Below are 21194 nucleotides of genomic sequence, written 5' to 3'. Positions count from 1 at the left end.
AAGGAAGGTCATACGCTCAACCAAGCCAACAAGGCCACAAAGCAGGGGTCCAACGCCCTGGGAGAGCTTATGTTGTGACCCCCTTGGAGGAATAGGAACCCGGTGAGGGATAAATTACCCAGTACCTCTGCAAGAACCAGGGTAGACCTGTGTGGGAAAAACAGCCTGTTGCTTCACTGCATGCTGTGCCCCTCCACGCTGTCATACCTTAGCACAAGGCGATGGGGCAGGAGAAGGACCCCACCGTCGTTCGGGTGCAGGTGTGTGGAATAACTTGCCTCATGAGCTTAGATCAGCTATTGTACCTATCAAAACCCAAAATATAAACTTGTTTAACTCCAATGTTTGTGAACAATGTAAATGTAAACAATGTAGCCTCAAAACATGGTTAACACTATAATTTTGATATATTGGATGGTCAGTCCTTACATCCATAGCTCTGTTAACTCATTTGAGAGCGGTTACATTTCTCCAGTCCCACCGAAACGGGGCAGAGTGACGCTTTATTATTTAAACAATACACTTAGGCTAATATGCAGATGTGGCAGCTGAGTTATAGATTGTAGTTATGGCAATGTTCAACACAGACAAAAAGTCCATTATCGTAATTCCATTTGCCATAAATGGGTCAAATACTATTATACTGTCATATTAATACTCATGCCAATTTGCTCACCTTCAAGGGGAAATCAGTTGAAACAATAACTACCCTATTAAAAACACAGGATAATGAATTTTGATTGGCCAGGCTGACATCAGCCCAGTGCCCAATTCCCTAGCTCCATCTGAAATAATAATACCAATGGGAACGGCTGTCTAAATGCTGAGCTGGCACATGGGCATAGGCACCGCCTGTTGCTGCAGGGTGTTCCAAAACCAATCACTCTCTAATAGAACAGCTGATTCCGAGACCATAGTATAGTTGTAAATGGGTATAGATGTTGTAAGTAGCCTCTTCATTTCCTATTCCATCCACCAATGATAACACAGCAATGTCATCCTGATATAGGAAAAGTCCATGATATGACTTTTGAATCAATATCCTCTGCTTAGATTGGAAAGTGATTGGGAGGAAGCATATGGCAGCTACAGTATGTGATGTTTATGGTGAAGTAGCTTGCGAGAGCCTTGTAGCATTAGGTCAACTGACTTGGTGGAGAAGTTAGAGCATCACCTCATCAGATGGGCAGCCAAATGATCCAGAGCGTCTTGGTCCTGTATAGTCATGATTCAACTGCCAAGGAAAAACACTGCAAATATGGCCTGGAGACACAACAGAGTTACATGTCATGAATATTGGAGTAAATCAGCACACAATGGAGTCCAAATACTTGACAGATGCAAGCAAAAATGCTGGACACATGCTGGAAATACAGGATTCAAGCTTTTTTATTTTTGAAGAGTGTTTATTAGCTCCCCAAGCTAATATCTAGGCCTTTGCTTCGAACCCAAATATTGAATGACTACAAAAAAAGCTTTTGCCATATTTTCTGATGAATATGGCCGATTATTAATGGTTATTTTAAGGTCTTATTCTACGGGACTGACAAGAAAAACAGCATCTGTAACCTTACAAATAACTGTATAACCAGTCTGTTACCCTGTCATTCATCAAGTGTAACAAGAATTGAACTCTTTCTCTAAACTTTTATGTCATTCCCTGCATTACTGACCCCATCATGAACAACAGCAGGATTAGCTGTGTCACTCCCTGATCTGTTTCACCTGTCCTTGTTAATGTCTCCACCCCCCTCCAGGTGTCACCCATCTTCCCTATTACCCTCAGTGTATTTATAGATGTGTTATCTGTTTGTCTGTTGCCAATTCGTCTTGTCTTGCCAAGTCAACCAACGTTTTTCAAAGCTCCTGTTTTTCCTAGTCTCTCTTTTCTAGTCCTCCCGGTTCTGACCTTTGCCTGCCCTGACACTGAGTCCACCTGCCTGACCATTCTGCCTGCCCCTGACCTAAAGTCTGCCTGCCGCCCTGTACCGTTTGGACTCTGACCTGTTATGAACTCTTGCCTGTCCTTGACCTGCCTCTTGCCTGCCCCTCGTTGTTCAATAAATATTAGAGACTCGAACCATCTGCCTCCTGTGTCTGCATCTGGGTCTCACCTTGTGCCGTTATAGTACGAACTGGCCATGACTGACCCAGCAGACTCAGACCAGCTCTGTCACCATTAAAAAACACGAGGAGCTACTTCAGAACCTTATGGAAGGGTTCCAATCTCTGGCAGAATGCCATGACCAGGGGTTCAAGGCATTAATGGAGCAGTTCTGTGAATTGTCTCTCAGGCAGCTTGCCACATCTGATACCTCCCAGTTGCTCAGTAACGGCCCTACCAGTGGTGGGTTTGTTCAGCCTACCCCGGCTCCCCGAGAACCCCGCTTACCTCCTCCAGAGCGATATGCTGAGGATTCTGGAAAATGCCGGGAGTTTCTTTCCCAGTGCTCCCGTATTTTTGTCCCCTACGGATCTGTCGAGGTTAGCGTATCTTATTACGCTAATTCCCGGAAGGGCGCTCTCCTGGGCTACGGCCGTTTGGGAGCAACAATCCGCCGTTTTCTATTATCTGAAAGATTTCATGGTGTAGGTGAGGAAGGTGCTCGGTAGAGATGCGGCCCGAAAACTACTGAAATGACATCAGAACTCCTGTAGTGTGGTAGATTTTCACACATTGGCCACTGAGAGTGTCTGGAATCCGGAAGTCCTGTTCGATACTTTCCTTCACAGACTATTAGAGGAGATAAAAGACAAGCTAGTAGCTCTGGAGTTACCTTTGGACCTCGATTCCCTCATCACCCTTACCATTAGGATTGATGGGTGTCTACGGGAATGCAGGAGTGAGAGGTCTCGGTCGCACTCGTTCATCCGCTGCTGCTTGCTCACCTCCGAAAGAATCCGGAAGTCCCCGAAGGCTGCATTTCTGACAAGATCCGAAGCCACCCAAGTTCGCTCGAGAATCATCGGCGATGGGTGAGTTGGACACACTGGAGCCTATGCAACTGGGCAGAACTAGATTATTGCCTAGGGAACGTTCACGTAGGCTGAGCTCCAACTGGGAATTCTCTAATGACCATTACCTGTGCTCCTTTTTTTGTGATCCTGCTGTGGAGAGACCAGTCTAAGTCTCTGCGGGTGTGCATTGACTCTGGGGCAGATGCGAGTTTTATGGATGCTACCCTTGTATCGGAACTAGGTATCCCCACTCAACTCCTCTCCATTCCTAAGGACGCTAGGGCACTGATCGGTCGCTCCATTGGAAGAGTCACGCACAGTTCCCATTAATCTGAGGTTATTTGGCAATCACAGTGAGTCTACACAGCTTCTCCTCATTGAATCCCCTCCCGTCCCTGTAGTGTTGGGATTTTTTTGGCTCCTAAAACACAATCCCGTTATTGACTGGACCCCGGGTTCAACCCTGGGTTGGAGCCCGTTCTGTCACTCCCACTGCCTTAAAGCAGCACGGCTGCCCCCGAGACATCCTCCTCTGGGTATAAGTAAAGCATCAGATTTCTCTACTGTTCCTGCAGAGTACCATGATCTCCTGGAGGTATTCAATAATGCTCTTGCTACCTCTCTTCCTCCGCATCGTCCCTACGATTGTGCCATTGACCTCCTCCCGGACACCACATCGCCTCGAGGTCGGCTATATTCCCTATCCGGCCAAGGCCATGGAGGAGTACATTGAGGACTTTCTGCATCCCCTGCTGGAGCATGTTTTTCTTTGTGGAAAAGAAGGACAAGGCCCTGTATCCATGCATCGACTACCGGGGCCTCAATGACATCACGATTAAGAATCATTACCCCCTGCCATTCCTCTCCTCTGCTTTCGAACCTCTCCAGGGGGCTACCATCTTTTCTAAGTTGGACCTTCGGAATGCCTACCATCTTGTTCGCATACGCGAGGGGGGCGAGTGGAAGAAGGCTTTCAACACAGCCAGTGGACACTATGAGTATCTGGTCATACCATTTGGGCTCACCAACACTCCCACTGTTTTCCAGGCCCTGGTCAACGATGTACTCCGTGACATGCTGAATCGTTTTGTGTTTGTATACCTCGATGACATCCTTGTCTTCTCCCGGGCTGCCCAAGAACACGTCCTTCAGCGTCTCCTGGAGAACCAGTTGTTTGTGAAGGTGAAGAAGTGTGGGTTTCACCACTCTACTATCTCTTTTCTGGGATACGTCATCACTGAAGGAAATGTCCAGATGGATCTTGAAAATGAGAGTGGCGGTGGATTGGCCCCAACCCACATCCAGAGCGCAAGTGCAACATTTCCTGGGGTTTGCTCATTTCTACCGCCACTTCATCCAGGGCTACAGCACCCAGGCGGCTCCCCTCTCTGCACTCACTTCTGCCAGGGGAACCGTTCACATGGTCCCCAGCTGTTTACAGGGCTTTGTGGATCTGAAGAATTGGTTCATTACTGCCCCAATCCTCGTCCATCCGGACCCGTCCCGTCAGTTTGTGGTTGAGGTCAATGCTTCTGACTTTGGAGTGGGGGCCATCCTGTCCCAGCAATCTCCCCATGACCAAAAGCTCCATTCCTGTGACTTCCTGTCCCATCGTCTCAACTCCTCTGAGAGAAACTACGACGTAGGTATCCGGGAACTTCTGGCGGTCAAGATGGTGCTGGAGGAGTGGAGGCACTGGCTGTAAGGAGCAGAACATACATTTTTGGTTTGGACAGACCATAAGAATTTGGAATAGCTCCACACTGCCAAGCACCTTAACTCTAGGAAGGCCCGTTGGGCTCTGTTATTCACCAGGTTCAACTTCACCATCTCCTACCGCCCAGGGTCTAAGAATGTGAAGCCAGACGCTTTCTCTCGCCTATACATTTCCAATGCTACACCCTCTGACTCTGAGACCATCCTCCCTACCTCATGCCTTGCGGCTTCAGTTGTTTGGGGTGTTGAGACCCTGGTTTGAAAGGCACAATGGTTCCAACCGGACGCTGGAGGAGGCCCGGCTAATCGGATGTTTGTCCCTGATTCGGCCCAGGTCCAGGTCCTGGATTGGGCTCATTCCTCCAGGCTTATATGTCATCCTGGCTCCCGTCGAACCCTGACCTTCCTCCGACAACACCTCTGGTGGCCCATTATGGTTCCTGACGGCTCTGCCTTCGTCACCGCATGCACGGTATGTGCCCAGAATAAAACTCTGCGGCAAGCTCCGTGAGGCATTCTTCAGCCACTGCCCGTTCCTCATTGTCTTTGGTCCCATATATCCCTGGATTTTGTCACTGGGCTTCCTCCGTCTGATGGCAACAGCGTCATCCTGACAGTAGTGGCTCGGGCGGCTCTTCTCAAGACCAACTCCAGGTATTGTCGACAAGTGGACCGCCGCCGGACTCCGGCTCCCCACTATCGTCTTGGGCAGAGGGTATGGCTATCAACACAGGACCTGCTCCTCCAAATGAAGTTCCGCAAACTTTCCCTTCGATTTCATTGGTCCCTTCCCCATCTCTAGAGTCCTTAGTCCCACTGCTGTTCATATATCCTGTTACCCCGTACCCTCCGCATACACCCTTCTTTTCATGTGTCCAGGATTAAGCCCTTGTCTCACAGGCCTTTGTCTTCTGTTTCCAGGCCCTCCCCATGTCATCGATGGCCCTCCCCATGTCATCTGGTGTACATGGTGAAACGCCTCCTGAGTGTTCGACAACGCGGCAGGTGTTTCCAGTACCTGGTTGCCTGGGAGGGTTATGGCCAAGAGGAGAGGTGCTGGGTCCCCGCTAAGGACATCCTGGACCTGGCTCTCATCGCCGACTTCCATCGTGGAAAACCAGGTATGCGCACAGGTAGGACGCTAGTTGACGCCCCTAGAGGTGGCATGCTGTCACACTCTGATCTGTTTCACCTGTCCTTGTGATTGTCTCCACCCCCCTCCACGTATCACACATCTTCCCTATTACCCTCAGTGTATTTATACATGTGTTCTCTGTTTGTCTGTTGCCAATTTGTCTTGTCTTGCCAAGTCAACTAGCATTTTTGAAAGCTCTTGTTTTTCCTAGTCTCTCTTTTCTAGTCCTCCCGGTTCTGACCTTTTGCCTGCCCCTGACCTCGAACCTGCCTACCGCCCTGTACCGTTTGGACTCTGACCTGGTTATGAACTTTTGTCTGTCCTCAACCTGCCTCTTGCCTCCCCTCGTTGTTCAATAAATATCAGAAACTCGAACCATCTGCAGCTGGGTCTCGCCTTGTGTCGTTATAAGCTGTTTACACAGTGAATGGATCAGCTGCACTGTTTACGAGACTAGAGCTGTCACCATAACAATCTCTCAAGCACACATACTTCATCTACTGTACAATAAACTGTACATGATTAACTGTACAATAAACTGTACATCAACAGCTTTTCAGCTCTCCTCCAACTCAAACAAGCACCTCAAATCAAACCATAGATGATGTTGACACATTTTGTTATTGTTTTCTTTTTTAGTCCTTTTCACTCACACGTCTCAAAATGTGCCGAAGCGTTCACATGACTGCCATTGTTGATGTGTCTAATGCGTCTGTGAACGGATCGGTTCACTTTCCCACCGAAAACTGTCTCTCTGTGCCTGATTGCCTCACTGGCCAACAATGTGATATGTAGGGCTGTGATGGAGCTGCATCTGTTTAAGCCACTCAGGATTAGTAGGAGGGAGAGAGGGAGAGATCAAATTGTATTTATCACATGCGCCAGATACAACAGGTGTAGACTTTATCGTGAAACGCTTGCTTAAGAGACATTCCCAACAATGTAGAGTAAAAAAAAATATTGTAAAAGAAAAACGAATCACTTACACACTAAAAGTTGTACTTGAGGCACACTCAGTGAAAACATTAACTCATGTACCTGATCTTCAGACCAAAACTGCAAGCACATTTTCTGCTTTACACTCAGTTTGCAATTGTAAAACACACTTTTTGCAAAACACTAAACAGTTCTCTACATTAGACACGTCATTCAAAACTAACAGGTCTTGTGTTTCGTTTGGAAAACACTGTCATTCAAAATGTCACACTCATTTACCGATTACCTACACCCAGTGTTCACGTGTGAAAACACATATAGCTAATTTCTTGACTTAGAAATCAGAGCTTAAGCACTATAAATAGGCTTCAGGTTGGCTTTTTTGGTTTGGACAACAATGGAGGCCAATTTTGGAGAGAGTCAGAGGAAGAGGAGTGAGAGTAAGAGGGGGGACGAGGAGGAGGCCTGTGGTGACAGACGAGGGGGCTTGACAGGGCTGGATACGCCACTCCAGACGCTACTTCCCCCGCTGTTTAGCCAGAGAAAACATTGCTTGTGATGTTGATGAGCTGCTATGGCCAGACCCAAACAGGAGACAGGATGCACTCTAATAGTTTTTTTCTTGACAGTAACAAGCCTATTTGTTTATCTTCTACTGTATTTGTTTTGTCTGTTACTGTTTATCCAGAAATCTGGATGAGAAAGAAGTAAATTTTATTTCCCCCCACTTGCATTTCTGTTTATAGTGTAAAAATATACTGAACATGCATACATACTGTATATATTTGTGCACATACATGCACGTGTGAGTGTTATGACAAACTGCCATGGACTCCACTGCACACTGAACATGCAAAAGCCACAAGATAATAGTGTTTTACATTTGTCACATCCGTGTGTAGTTGGCGTGTATAAGAGCTAATCATTCGAGATGTGTGACGTTTTGCATGTTGTGTGTGTTTTGGGTTTTGTGTGTAGAGTCAAGAGAAAAGGAGCCATAGTTTCAGAAATCTTGTGTAAGCCTTTGTTAAAAACTGTAATAATAAAATTGTAGCACAAGAGGAATAAAATACACAAGAATGGAGCTATATACAGGGAGTACCAGTACCAGATCTATGTGGAGCTATATACAGGCAGTACCAGTACTATGTGGAGCTATATACAGGGAGTACCAGTACCAGATCTATGTGGAGCTATATACAGGCAATACCAGTACCAGATCTATGTGGAGCTATATACAGGCAGTACCAGTACTATGTGGAGCTATATACAGGCAGTACCAGATCTATGTGGAGCTATATACAGGGAGTACCAGTACCAGATCTATGTGGAGCTATATACAGGCAGTACCAGTACTATGTGGAGCTATATACAGGGAGTACCAGTACCAGATCTATGTGGAGCTATATACAGGCAATACCAGTACTATGTGGAGCTATATACAGGCAGTACCAGATCTATGTGGAGCTATATACAGGGAGTATCAGTACCAGATCTATGTGGAGCTATATACAGGCAGTACCAGTACTATGTGGAGCTATATACAGGGAGTACCAGTACCAGATCTATGTGGAGCTATATACAGGCAGTACCAGTACTATGTGGAGCTATATACAGGCAGTACCAGTACCAGATCAATGTGGAGCTATATACAGGGAGTACCAGTACCAGATCGATGTGCATGGGTACGATGTATTTGAGCTCGATATGTATATGAAGGCAGGGTAAAGTGACTAGGCATCAGGATAGATAATAATAAGAGCAAGAATGAAGAACAGAGTAGCAGCAGCAGATGGTGTGTGTGTGTGTGTGTGTGTGTGTGCGTGCGTGCGTGCGTGCGTGCGTGCGTGCGTGCGTGTGTGCGTACGTGTGTGTCGTGTCAGTATGCGCGTGTCTGTTTGTGCATATGGAATGTATGTGAAAGTGTGTAGTGTGAGTGCGTATATAGTGTGTATACTGTATATAGTCGTGTGAGTTAGCATTGAGTCAGTGCAAGATAGGGTCAATGCAAATAGTCTGGGTGACCATTTAATTACCTATTTAGCCATCTTATGGCTATTTAGCAGTCTTAGATTTGGGGTTAGAAGCTGTCTTGGAGCCAGTTGGTCCAAGAGCCGATGCTCCGGTACCATTTGCCGGACTGTAGCAGATTGACTTGGGTGGCTGGAGTCTTTCACAATTTTCTGGGCCTTCCATTCACACTGCCTGATATAGAGGTCCTGGATGACAGGGAGCTCTGCCCCAGTGATGTACTGGGCTGTCCACAACACCCTCTGTAAGGCTTTGCAGTCAAGGGAAATGCATACCAAGCAGTGATGCAGCCAGTCAAGATGTTCTCGATGGTGCAGCTGTAGAACCTTTTGAGGAACAGAGGTCCCATGACAAATATTTTTAGCCTCCTGAGGGGGAAAAGTCAGTGTCATGCCCTCTCCACGACTGTGCAGGTGGACAGCAAGGAACAGCAAGGAACTTCATGCTCTTGACCCGCTCCTCTACAACCCCGTTGATGTCGGTGTGGGTGTGCTTTCCCCTCTTTCTCCTATAGTCCACGATCTCCTTTGTCTTGCTGACGTTGAAGGAGAGGTTGTTGTCCTGGCACCACACAGTCTCTGACCTCCTCCCTGTAGGCTGTCTCATCTTCGCCGGTGATCAGGCCTACCACCGTCGTCTCATCAGCAAACTTGATGATTGTGTTGGAGTCATGCGTGGTCATGCAGTCATGGGTGAACAGGGATTACAGGAGGGGACTAAGCATTCACCCATGAGGGGCCCCCGTCTTGAGGGTCAGCATGACGGAGGTGTTGTTGCCTACCCTCACCACCTGGAATCCAGTTCCAGAGGGAGGTGTTCAGTCCCAGGGTCCGGAGCTTGGTGATGAGCTTGTCAGGGACAATGGTGTTGAACGCTGAGCTGCAGTCAATCAACAGCATTCTCACATAGTAATTTCCCCTCTTGTCCAGGTGGGAGTGGGCAGTGTGAAGTGCAATTGAGATTGCATCATCTGTGGATCTGTATGCAAATTGGAGTGGGTGCAGGGTGTCGGGGATGATGGTGTTGATGTATGTCATGACCAGCCTCTCAGAGCACTTCATAATTACAGATGTGAGTGCTACAGGGCGATACTCATTTAGGAAGTTCCCCTTGGGGTTATCAGGAACAGGGACAATGGTGGTCACCTTGAAACATGTTGGGATTATAGACTGCAACAAGGAGAGATTGAAAATGTCAATGAAGACACTTGCCAGCTGGTCTGCGCATGCTCTGAGAACGTGACCTGGAATTCTCTCTTCTGGTATTCCGAGAGAGGAGGGAGAAGCGAGGAAGAGGACACACATCAACACTCACAGTAGATGGAAAGACTCCCATCTGTCACGCCCTGGTCGAAGTATATTGTGTTTGTCTTCATTTATTTTGGTCAGGCCAGGGTGTGACATGAGTTTATTGTGGTGTGTTTTGTCTTGGGGTTTTGTTAGGTATTGGGTTTGTGGCTTAGTGGGGGTATCTAGCATAGTGTATGGCTGTCTGGAGTGGTTCTCAATCAGAGGCAGGTGTTTATCGTTGTCTCTGATTGGGAACCATATTTAGGCAGCCATATTCTTTGAGTATTTCGTGGGTGATTGTTCCTGTCTCTGTGTTTGTTGTCACCAGATAGGTTGTTTAGGTTTTCACGTTACGTTTGTTGTTTTGTATTGTTCGTGTTTATTCGTTCATTAAACATGTATAAAAATTACCACGCCGCATTTTGGTCCGTTTCTCCTTCACCAGAGGAAAACCCTAACACCATCTGGATAGACAGCAGGACAAGAAACACAGACATGAGACATCCATCAGAGGAGGGAGACAACTATGCTCTATGACATCAGAGGGCTACTATGGCTTGTTGACCAAACTTCCCCCTGTAGGTGTGCCAAAGAAGATGAGAAATTCTTCAGTAATCACTGAAACATCTGCCCCTCCTCTTATATTCCCCCATAGAGAATATAACTGGCTTTTGACTGCTGAAACATGCTGGACAAGTCAAGCTAGTATTATTGATGTATGGTCCAACTTCCAAGCTGTCAACATTGTGTTTATTCCTGACGTCTTGCACTTCTGAGATTTTAACGATTATCTATGATCATGATTACAGTACAACTCCAAGTCTCATCTGATTACAAGTATATTGAGTGTAATAACACTGGCAAGGTATACAGAGTTCGTAACGGCTTTGCTCGTGTTGTCTGCGGTACTACTTTGGGTAACTGCTACCAAATATTTCTCCAGAGAATAAAAGAGGGAAAGAAGCAAATTAGGTTTCTGTTCAGGCTTTGTTTTCAGTTAATGGATGGGAACAATCCAGGGGGAAGAGAAAAACTGTGTGGCTCAGTCGGTAGAGCATGGCGCTTGCAACGCCAAGCGTCGTGGGTTCGATTCCCACTGGGGCCACCCATATGTAAAAGTAGTGGCCCCAGCCGACTTGTAAGTCGCTTTGGACAAAAGCGTCTGCTAAATGGGATATATTATTATATTATTATTATTATAAATTGTTTCTTTTGCAAAATCACATACTTGGAAACTATTATGGGGATAATCAGGTTGATTTAAACTGAAATATGAATCCCTCCACATTATGGATCCAGAGATGTATAACAGATATTATGTTAGACAACTGCCTTCATTCAACCTGAGTTCCAAACTGTGGGGGAAAGAGAATGGAGTACTGCCTAGAATGGGTGGTCTGTTGATAAAAATAGAATACCCATAAGTCCTCTTGGAAAATTACCACAGTCTGAGGGGCTTTGTTCCGTCTAGTAATTGTTTTCTAAGGGTCTGTTACTCAACTGTCTCGACCCATGATGTATATAAACGCTGGGTTGTTGATCCTATGTATTGGCCATTGAGAGGCTTTGAAGCCACCGGTCGGCCATATTGGCACTCCCCAGTAGGAGCAGTCCTCTATAAGAATGAATGGAATTCTACAGTATTTCAATTAAATGTTTCAAGTACAAAATTACATGTATTTAAGTAATATTTTGTTGTAGTGGGGATAGTAACATTGTACTTTTGAATTTGATTTAAATTGTACTTTTTTAAATTTAAATCACATAATATAATTTAAAAGTATGCAATATGGTGTCTGTAGTAGAATACATGTGGCAAAAACGAAAACAAATGTAGACATTAATAAATACATTTCTATAGCGTCTAAAATATTTTTACAATGGTGGGAGTGCCAAGATGGAGGCACGGTGGCTTCAACACAGCACCCCCTAACAGTCATCTAGTGTATATTTAAATCATTGGTCTCACTCAATCTAACTTTAACATCTTAAATAAGGACCCAATATGTCCAATTAGTTTCTGTGATTGAAACTCCAAGGCCAGCTGAGCCTTTCCTTACCTGTCTGTTAGAGAAAGATGATTGAAAAAGACAGCCGCTGCAGTTGAAAGACAAGAGAGTGCCATTAATCGGGAATTCAACAAACACATAGCAGACTCCTGAGAAGCAGCAACGCCACTCTTGCAGATGGTCTTGTCAGTGGTGAGACTATAGCCATACAGTGATGTATCCTTTGGAAGTGGGTATCATTGTGCCTGGTCCCAGATTTGTTTCTGCTGTCTTTCCAACTCCTGGTGTGATCAATGGCCATAGGAGTTGGCAAGACAAGACAAACAGATCTGGGACCAGGTTAGGTGTCGTTGCATTTGGGGTAAATAATGAATGATGGTTTGGGTGAATGGTTAAGGGTTACTTTGTAGGATGATATGGGAAGTAGAGTGGATTTCAATGCAGCAGGTCAGGTTTGATTAGACCATCCGTCACCAGAGGACAGGCAGATGCAATAAAGTGTCTCGCTACAGCTTTTGAACTGCCAAAACCAAATCCTATTTTATTAAATCAATTCATCACTGCTGACAAAAAGTTGAAGCATGCAATTTGATTCACTCCATCTGAGGGGGAAGATTTCAACCATCTACTAAGTTAAATTGATTAACTTCCAAATAAATAAAAATTTCCCCCTTGTCATGCAACTCACAACAAAGTATAACTTGTACAAAATGCCACTGACTTATAAGGAAAGCACATCTTTGCTATTGTTCTATAACAACTCTGAACCAACCACAGAAACAAAGGATTTAGTGTTAGCTTGAGGATATGCCAATGGGAGTTCACTTGGCAATAAACTCATGACAGCACTGTGCAGTATTTGCTGTTGTCGTCCGTTGACAGATAACAAGTAATGCTCTGCTCAATCTTCTTTTAAATGGCCATATGTAAATCTTTGCTGCAGATCAAGCTGCAGCCTGACAGGGTCAAACAAGGTTCAGGCTTTGATCATCGACCAATCAGAAGCACCGTAACAATCAGCTGCCATCTAAGAAGTCTATCTGATAGCCATCAGGTCTTCCTATAAAAAAGCCATTTTAATAGGAACAAATTATATCCAAATAAGTCCTTTTTCTTTCCTTCGGTTGGCTCTGGGGTCACAGTCATTTGGGGTCACGGTAATGGCACCACTCATACATGAGTTAACCTCTTCTTTGCCTTCTGTAACGGCTGTTGGAAGGAGAAGGAGAGGACCAAGGTGCAGCGTGGTACGTGTTCATGATCTTTTAATTACACTGAACACTAGAATAAAAACAACAAAACGGAACAAACGAAACAGTCCTGTCTGAGACAGAAAACAACTACCCACAACTCCAGTGTGGAAAACAGGCTGCCTAAGTATGGTTCTCAATCAGAGACAACGATTGACAGCTGCCTCTGATTGGGAACCATACCAGACCAAACACATAGAAATACAAACATAGAACAAAACATAGAATCCTCACCCCAACTCACACCCTGACCAACCTAAAATAGAGACATAAAAAGGAACTAAGGTCAGGACGTGACACCTTCTCCTATTACCCCTGCTCTGATACCTTGACTTGGGGAGGAGCTGCACGATGGAGCAGAGGTAACTCAATTTTGTGAAATTAATGTCAATTCTGAATCATCAATGTCTGAGTTTTTTTATCCTTAAGGTCCCTTACGAGCAATAAAGAGATGGAACAGAGATGAAATTAACGAGTCTTCTCTAAGACAAATTAACTTGAATTGAGATGACCATTTGAGGAGTATAATGAACAGAGATTTTATCCTTTTCCTCCCAAGATTCCAATCATGTCTGATGCTTTTCTCTTTAACTGACTAAAGAGCAACAGCTGAAACATCATGAGGAGCTACAGTATATTAACATGGTATCATAAATCAACAACTCACGGGCACAATAGTATAGACAGGTACAACTGGATAATACCCTCAATGGAAGTTGTCACACAAATGTGCAAACATCAGGCTATATTATGTCACTTCCAGCTGTATTCAATCTGACCTTTAAAATTGTAACACATGGAAAGTTTTGTTGTATTGCATCTCTAGCTAGCAAAAGTGAACACTAAACTTGTAAGTTAGAGGACACGTTCTTCCAACACAGGCAACTACCTCCGATGACAGCCAAAAACAGACCCACAGATACCTGCACGAGCAGTCACAGAATTCTAACACTGTATTCTTCCACTGTGTTGTACTGTGCTGCGCATAAAGTTAACATTGATTGTGGGTTTCTGGAATGTCTTGACTATTGTATACTGTATGTATTATAATTTTGATTGGCAGCCATGATAGATTTCAAATGTCCAAACAACCCACAGGGCACACACTGGTTGAATCAACGTTGTTTCCACGTCATTTCAATTAAATGACTTTGAACTCATGTGGAATAGACGTTGAATTGACGTCTGTGCCCAGTGGGAAGCAACTTTACCAGAGGAAACTGTTGATTTAATGTGAAAGAAAACAAACTTGAGTACAGCTGCACACTGGGCTAAAAAGAATCCCACGTGTAAAGTGCAACCACAAATACAAAGATGGATGAAATGAGTCAGATACTTAGGTTATTCAGGAGAGCAGTAGGTTTTTGTTTCAGCATGGTATAACTAATGAGCTGTATGATCATTAGCACCAAGATCTGTGATTTGTTTGGGGCTTTTGTCCGAAATTAATTGCATTCTATGCACCTGTTAGATTTGGCAGCAATAGTGATAGATTCCATACCAGACCGCCACTGTTGATTATAACATAACAATGTTCAGACTAACCTAAGGACAGAAACTAAATTACCATCTAATGATCTGTTATGAAGGAATATTGAAATTGCTGAGTGCATTTTCAATACCACAGTCATCGGAGCTCTCATTTTGTTGGCGCAATCAAAACAAACATAGTCCATTCGAAAAGACAGGTGCCGTCAATTATAGGAAAAAAAGAGACACGATTTTGGTCACAGCTGTGAGTGAGAGCATTTTCTCAGTCTATGACTTCCAGCCGCATTGCGACACTGTCAAACTGATATTTACATCTGAATCCTCTGAACGAAACGACTGTATTCCTCGCATGGTGTGGTCAGCCCTTTCTCGTCATCACACAAAGTACAACATACAGAGTACAGTGATGCTTATCTGACTGCACATGCAGAAACTAGAACCCACTAAATGAGTTGTACTACTACAGGTAGCCTAGTGGTTAGAGCGTTGAGCGTTGGACCAGTAACCAAAAGGTTGCTGGATCAAATCGCTGAGCTGACAAGGTAAACATCTGTTGTTCTGAGCAAGGACGTTTACCTCCGGGTGCTGTGGATGTCAATTATGGCAGCCCCCCGCACCTCTCTGATTCAGAGGGGCTGGGTTAATGTGGAACTGACTTGGTATCCCCCTGTCATGTGCTACTACTAAAGTATTTGTAGGCCCGAGGAGGGGAATCGATTAAGAGTATATAAAAACGTTCTAAAAGGAGGTGACTAATAGAAGAGATAAGAAGTTACGGTAACGGGTGGATCCCAATGTTTTATGATAATGCCTCCCTGTGGTTGATACATCAATCCTGTGGATTTGCACTAAAACTCAACCATTTGGCTAAAGCTCCACCTAGGGGCAAATGTGCTCACTTACAACCAAGAAAAATGATATGAACATAAAGATGGGCATAAGTCATTTATTTTTATGTAAAACGTTTAAGTTGTTGCTTAAACTCGTGGGATACCAGGGGAGAACTGGTGTTTCATTAATTACCCAGATAACTATCAATCCAGTACAGTACAAAGAATGACCCTTCTGTATTTTCTAGTTGCAATGGAAATGATTTGCACAGTTTAACCTGAATATCTACACTGACATTGGAAAAGATACACTGGATACTACTTGTGTAGCTGCTACGGATATAGAGCAGGGAGTTTGTCCTTGAGAAGCCAGCGACATACTGTACCTTGACCATATGACAGGAACATGATAAGCACCAGAGGGCACTGTTGTACAGCAAAGTGGCCCTCCTCACCCTCTAGTGCTGTCACATACTGTACTGAACACACACACAGCCAGGAATCATACCAGTCAGAGTGTGTGGCTCAATAAAGACACAGTCTCATGGATGACTGAAGTTTAGAGTTTGAACTAATGGTATAGTGTGTTTCATCAACATTTCAATAACATTTAGTAGGAGAGGTGTACAGTATACAGCAGATGTGACTCTGGTATGCAGTGGAGTCATGCGTTAACCATGTCATGTAAAAAGGAAATCATTTTCTGAGAATAAGGTGTAGGATTAAAGGTAATGTATATGGTAAACTATGTATACATGTTTATATTTAAGCAAAAAGGCCCGGGGGGAGTGTGGTATATGGCCAATATACCACGGCTAAGGGCTGTGCCCAGGCACTCAGCGTAGTGTTGTGCCTAAGAACAACCCTTAGCCGTGGTATATTGGCCATATATCACTAACCCCAGAGGTGCATTATTGCTATTATAAACTGTTTATCAATGTGATTAGAGCAGTAAAAATGTGTGTTTTGTCATACCCTTGGTATACAGTCTGATATACCACGGCTGTCAGCCAATCTGCATTCAAGGCTCGAACCACCCAGTTTATAATATAGCATATATCATGCTCATGGATTCTATGTATAAAGTCACTATAACAACGAACAGGAGAGAGGTTAAAATAATAGCCGCAATGTGAGACACATTATACAGAAAACATATAGGTTACAAATAAGTCCACATTTGTGGTATTACTAGTAACCTAAGCAGGCTTAAAAGACTCAACTTGAACTTCCTTCTTTTTCAGTCCCAGCAGGAATTTCTGCCAGGCACGTGTTTCTACATAAAATAAAACAAAAGAAAACAGGCACAATGTGCCTTTCAACACTGCCAAAAACCCAAAGCGTGTCAAATACTGTTGGAGATTCAAAGTCTCGAGATTGCGTAACTTTCACTGGAAACATATGTTTTCGATGTAAATGAGGACATGAAGACTGGTGGGGTTCCTGCTGATCTTAAACAAGTCTTTCTTTTATTTACTCTATTAAAACTCGATGCTGTGCGCCAACAACAAATACCTGTGGGCACCATCCATCTGGAGAGCCCTATCCATGCATGCATGCCTTGCATCAATGCTATGGCCTTGTCACACCCAGAACCTGAGCAACTAACTGTACGGATGATCAAATTGTGTTGCGCCACTGAAAAAGTTGTGTAGTCTGAATTATTCTTTCTTTTTCAACTTACTCTTTGCTCTCTTGGGGAAATTGCTAAAGGGTGAAATAACATAAAAGTCACCTTTGGAACTGAGTGAATTAATCTTAAAAATATACACTGTATATTTCAAAGTCAAAATGGAGACATACTATTCTATATCCTCTCCTCTCTAAATTGTTTATTTTTTCTCTCTCCTCTCTCCTTTGTTTGTTCCCTCTCTCAAGGAAGTTATCCCATGCTGGGAAACAGACATATTTTCTCTCCCAAATGTTCCAGCTTTCTGCATAGAGCAAATCTGACCATTTTCAATATCCTTACTTTCCTTCTCAATGTCCCTCCACAGTAAGGGAGCTTCATCGATTCACTTGTTCCACTGCCCTGTGAAGAATAAGCTTCTGTATTGTGGTGCGGGCGGGTGGGGGGGGGGGGCTTCACCCCAGCAACCACAGGCTTTGCTCTGGATATGTGTGTGAAGATAGGTTGGCCTGAAAGCCTGCTTCCTGGGGCCTACATTTCACTGTCATATAAGTCTCTGACAGCTAAAAGCTTTTACCCTCTCAGTTGCCACAGCGACCCAGTCCTGACAGTCTGTAAATGTGAGGTTATGGTGTATCCATAAGTATCTCCTTTCACCCCAACACTGAGGCTGTGTCCTATCGGGCCCTGGTTAAAAAAGTAGCGCACTAAATAGGGAATATGGTGTCATTTGAGACACACTTATGATTCTCTGCAACCAGTGCATATGAGACAACGCAAAATCAATCTCCTCTATTGCACTCGGTTTCTGATTAAACGAGGCACAATTTTACAAATTCCTTCTAAAGAGTGGGAGATGTGGAAAAGTGCAGTCGTGAAGTGTAGCCTGCAGAGGCATGTACTATACGTACTGTAGATAGTCAAACTGTTCCCTGGCTCACAGCCACATCACAGAACCCCCCACAGATTGATAAAAGAAGATACTCAGCGCCGGTCAAAAGTAGTGAACTATGTGCCATTTGGGACACACCCAGCATATCTCTCCAGGAATAGCTGGCCCATTCAATAGAACAGGGCCTCTGAAGGAACAATCCCATTCAAATGACTGCCACCTTGCATAAGACAGAGAGCATACCGGGATCTCAAGCTCACTCATTCATCATACTGTAGCAAACATTTACGGAGGTGAATGTTAATATGACATCTTTATAACTACATGTAAACCTTAACATAGTTCACATTGTTTGTTAGATGGGCTGACACACACACATACACCGATTGTTATGTTTGTATGAGGGACAGCCATTGTCAAGGGTAGCTAGGCTACACTAAGCAGTTTTGTCTGTCCATGACTATTAGGGGCTTGCCCACCCATTTGCGTCAGATCTTTGCATGGGAGCTTTGATGTATGTACCCCTATAGAAATATAATTATGCATCAGAATACCAGGTCTGTCATACTGAGTGTACCCATGAGTGTTCCAGTCAAATTGTTGTGGTCTAAGGGTCGTTGTCCCTTCTGGTAATCCTATTTCTATGCATACCACTTCCCCTTGTGTGTATAGTATGTATAGAGTGTGATATACCACTAGATAGCCTCTGTGTATGTTTAAGGAGGCAAGCCAAGCCTTAATGGTTCTGAAAAGCGCCCTCTTAACCATAGTTCCAGACCAGAACTATTGTGTATAGCCTCGTCAGACAAAATGATTCCCCTTTTATCATCTCCACTTCACCCAGCTGTTATGTAAGCATTCATTCTAATCAAAGCTGTCACTGAAATGTTCACGAGAGTAGAGGGAGAGAGAAAAAAACAGTGGAAACACGATATAGATCAGTTGATGTGGATCCCAGGCACTTCATGGAAACATTGAGAGAGAAAATCTATCTAAACATTTGCCCTTGGTTGGATGGGAGATTTTCATGATAAACAGTCATTGAGATCATCTCCATGTTGGATAACAGACGCAGTGATGATGATGATGATGGTCTTGGGTGAAGCTGAAGGTGTGGGGAGTTGGGGGTAGTCATCACCATGGTTATTATGGGCTCTCTCTTACGTAGAACGATGGTCAGAGAGCTGATGGGTCTCTAAGGGGCCTCTCTGACTGGCAGCATTACGGCATGTCCCTAGACGCGGCTGCTTGGTCTACCCCTGCCATGTAAAACAATTCACCGGTTCAGAGGTTATCAATAAAACAAGGGGGGCTTGGATTTGACGATCATGTTTAGTATGTGTACTTTGAGAAAAGATCATTAATGAATGAAATAATTGTCTGATTTGTTATATTGGGCACTCCAAAGGAGGTACCTAAAAGACCATGTGACAATGACCCTGTTCGTTATCAGGTTTGACTAGATTTTAAGAGTTCATCGTTTATCGCCATTGGATTATACTTCATGGTCATATAATGACATTCGGTATAAAACAGTTTGGTATTATGCAAGCAAGAACAGAACAATCTCTTCCAAGGGTCTGTTCTGATTTCAATTATGGGGGTCTACAGGTTTCATCCATTTTACTTGTTGCCATTGGAAGAGAACCATCAGTCTTCAGGTCACAGTGGGGAACCTGGCAAGGTGCTTCGGCAGATTATTATCATTTTTTTCACACTGATCTATGAGACAAAACGTTGAATTATTGGGAGTTTTGGTTTCACATGTACAGTGGGGCAAAAAAGTATTTAGTATTTAGTCAGCCATCATCTGTAATTTTCATCATAGGTACACTTCAACTATGACAGACAAAATGAGGGAAAAAAATCCAGAAAATCACATTGTAGGATGTTTTATGAATTTATTTGCAAATTATGGTGGAAAATTAGTATTTGGTCAATAACAAAAGTTTATCTCAATACTTTGTTATATACCCTTTGTTGGCAATGACAGAGGTCAAACGTTTTCTGTAAGTCTTCACAAGGTTTTCACACACTGTTGCTGGTATTTTGGCCCATTCCTCCATGCAGTTCTCCTCTAGAGCAGTGATGTTTTGGGGCTGTTGCTGAGCAACACGGACTTTCAACTCCCTCCAAAGATTTTCTATGGGGTTGAGATCTGGAGACTGGCTAGGCCACTTCAGGACCTTGAAATGCTTCGTTGCCCGGGTCGGTGTGCTTGGGATCATTGTCATGCTGAAAGACCCAGCCATGTTTCATCTTCAATGCCCTTGCTGATGGAAGGAGGTTTTCACTCAAAATCTCACGATACATGGCCCCATTCATTCTTTCCTTTACACGGATCAGTCGTCCTGGGCCCTTTGCAGAAAAACAGCCCAAAAGCATGATGTTTTCACCCCCATGATTCACAGTAGGTATGGTGTTCTTTGGATGCAACTCAGCATTCTTTGAGTTTTTACCATTTTTTTTATTTTGGTTTCATCTGACCATATGACATTCTCCCAATCTTCTTCTGGATCCTCCAAATGCTCTCTAGCAAACTTCAGACGGGCCTAGACATATACTGGCTTAAGCAGGGGGACACGTCTGGCACTACAGAATTTGAGTCCCTGGCAACGTAGTGTGTTACTGATGGTAGGCTTTGTTACTTTGGTCCTAGCTCTCTGCAGGTCATTTACTAGGTCCCCCCGTGTGGTTCTGGAATTTTTGCTCACCGTTCTTGTGATCATTTTGACCCCACGGGGCAAGATCTTGCGTGGAGCCCCATATCGATGGAGATTATCAGTGTTCTTGTATGTCTTCCATTTCCTAATAATTGCTCCCACAGTTGATTTCTTCAAATCAAACTGCTTACTGCAATAGGCAGATTCAGTCTTCCCAGCCTGGTGAAGGTCTACAATTTTGTTTCTGGTGTCCTTTGACAGCTCTTTGGTCTTGGCCATAGTGGAGTTTGGAGTGTGACTGTTTGAGGTTGTGGACAGGTGTCTTTTATACTGATAACAAGTTCAAACAGGTGACGTTAATACA

Source organism: Oncorhynchus masou, chromosome 13, assembly GCF_036934945.1.
Source record: "Oncorhynchus masou masou isolate Uvic2021 chromosome 13, UVic_Omas_1.1, whole genome shotgun sequence".
NCBI lineage: Eukaryota > Metazoa > Chordata > Actinopteri > Salmoniformes > Salmonidae > Oncorhynchus > Oncorhynchus masou.
Note: the sequence above shows the minus strand (reverse complement) of the source record.